The following is a 2,953-nucleotide window of genomic DNA, read 5'->3' as shown; positions in this document are numbered from 1 at the left end:
GCTGGCAAGTGGACATCCCCCAAGGGCTGCTGGGCTGCCAGAGGGATGTCTGATTGCCATCTTAGGCCCAATCCTCCAGGGAGCGGGTCTAAGCCAGCAGGTGGTCATCCCCACAAGGGGTCCCAGACTGCGAGAGGGCACAGGCCAGGCTGAGGAACCCCCCGCCCCCGAGTGCACAAATTTTTGTATACCTGGCCTCTAGTTTATTATAAAAAGCTTGTATCCAGAAAAAAAGAGGTAAACATATTTCAATGGTTTATTAAATAAATAAGAATTTTATAAGAGGGAAAAAAAAGAAAAGCTGAATATTATGAGATATAATCTTGCATCTGATTCCGGCTTACATGAGCTTGCTATCCATTGAAATGTTAAAACCCATACTAAGTGGATACTGACAGTCAAAGTGGAGAAAGGAACAAAAAACAGAGATTTAAAGTCACATATTTAAAAGCAGAGCATTGTCTATTTTTTCTATTTAAACTAATCAAACTTTCACATAGCTGACAGTCAATAAACAAATATTTATTAATTGAATAAATGGTTAAGCAATACATCTTTTCTAACACAGTTTTGTAGCTTTCAGCTTGTTAATTTAAAAATTAATATATAGCCTGGCCGGTGTGGTCCAGTTGGTTGGAGCATTGTTCAGTACACCAAAAGGTCCTAGGTTCAATTCCCGGCCTTAGATCTTCATACATAATCAATACCCAGTTGCGAGTTCAATGCCTAGTCAAGGAGGCAAGCAACTGATGTTTCTCACATCAATGTTTCTCTCCCCGCCCCTTCTCTCTCTCTCTCTCCCTTCCTCTCTCTCAAATCAATAAAAGCATGTCCTCAGGTGAGGTTTAAAAATTTTTTTTAATTAACACGTACAGTGGGGCCTTGACTTACGAGTGTCCCAACTAACAAGTTTTTCAAGATACGAGCTGTCTCTCGGCCGATTTTTTGCTTTGATTTGCAAGTTAGAATTCGGGTTACAAGCCAGCTTCAGATACCCCACCACTAGTTGGCACAGCGAACGTCACAGTGAGCGCCACAACATCAGCCCAGCATCACGTGCCTCACTCGTTCACTGTTGATTTGACATACGAGTAATTTGAGTTACGAGCTCCGTCACGGAACGAATTAAACTTGTAAGTCAGGGCCCCACTGTATTCTTAATATCTGGCTATCACAGTAAATTAAACACGATAAAAAGTGAAACTCTTCTCTTCATTTTTCTGCTTCGCTCCCTTCTTTCTTTTAAATCTTAAGCCCTGCGTGCAGTGCCATTTGGAAATTCTCATGTTCTGATTACTTTCTATTAACTAGTTATTGGATCTGTAGCTATATTACAGTTGGAAAACAAACAGAACGTGACCTATTTGCTTTCAGATCCTGGCATTGGATGACGTGCAGTAGCCTTAAGGTAAAAGGAGTTGAAAAACAAGAGATACTAGTCACATTTGAGAGACAAGTAACATTTACTATTTAGCTCCATTTTGGGGGTCACTCATCCCATTCTAGATTGGCAGAGTAGGAGTGTTAACTAAGAATTTGCCTATATGTGGCTTTAGTTCTCAGTCTGAGATTGGCATGCTGATGCCAATGCTTATGTTTTGGTTGAAATATCCAGTCAAGAATGAGAAAAGAAATTCCAAAGACTGCCACTTTCTTTATTTCTCCTTTCATCCTTATGTTAAACTAGTCTAGTTCTCAGCCCAAAGATCAGAGCCCAAAAATTCTTGGCTATCTACCCTGAAACCCAAACGTAAAACATGAAGTAACTTCTCTTTTTGCACCAAGTTCACACAGTCCAAATAAGATCAGACAATACTGCAGCATAAATATGGATAATACCATCATTATGCATTTTTTCACAATTGTTTTCTCATGAAGTTCATTCCAGATTCCTTATGTGAAATTTTTTAGAAACAATGATTTTCAAAGTTCAAGAATTATCTTTAAGTCATGTGTATCTATCTGCTTAAAATATTTTTCCATCTTTTTTCTTGGTTTTATTGATTTTTATCAACCAGTCAAGTTCAACAGATTTACTGTCTACAGAAATATATTAATTTTTTAAATAACCCAACCAACTAGTTTTCATGAACATGTACATTATAGAGGACTAAACTTTGATTATGCATGAAGATTTATAGCAAGTGAATAAAAAGATATACCTATTCTTTAAACTGCAATCCTATGTATATTCAAAAATAAAAGGAGCAAGCTGATTATTGGGAAAGTAAATATAATGAACTCAGAGTTCTAGTTATAAATATATTAAAATATGAAAAAATGTAGACTCTTGTTTTAAAGCCAACCAAGAGAGATAATTATTTAAAAGAATATTGATAAATGATGAATAATGTGTTATAGAAATTAAATGAATGAAATACACTATTTAATAATGTCAATTAAAATATTTATCATTAATTATAATATTTTTAATTTTGGTATTATGTTCTGATGCCATTGTCATGAATCAAACATTCTTATAGCACAGTTTGTCTTTATATAGGAGTATATTATAAGATTTTCCTAAAAGTATAATGCATGGGCTATGATGAAATTTGTCCCCCAGAGGGCAGTGCAGAACAATCTCAGAGGGCACGGAGTGCACACAAAAAAAGCTAAACTAGTTTCATCTTATTTCCCTGGTAAGGAAAACAGCAACATTTCAAAGATACACTTCAATGCCAAAACTCCTGACTGCAAGATAGAAAGTGTTGCCAATCATCCAATTATTTCTACCACATATCAACAATTCATTTTCCTTAATGAATATTATTTTTCATTTGATTAATTTATGAGTATTTATTTAGTATTAATTTTTGTCTCATTTAATCTTTTTTAAAATCCTCACCGAAGATATGTTTATTGATTTTAGAGAGAGGAAGTTGGGGGAGAGAGAGAGAGAGAGAGAGAGAGAGAGAGAGAGAGAGACACATATGTCTATCTCTCACCCCCA

The sequence above is a fragment of the Myotis davidii genome, unplaced genomic scaffold (genome assembly GCF_000327345.1).
Source record: "Myotis davidii unplaced genomic scaffold, ASM32734v1 scaffold276, whole genome shotgun sequence".
Lineage (NCBI taxonomy): Eukaryota > Metazoa > Chordata > Mammalia > Chiroptera > Vespertilionidae > Myotis > Myotis davidii.
The sequence above is the reverse complement of the archived record's forward strand: the minus strand, read 5'-3'. Positions refer to the sequence as shown.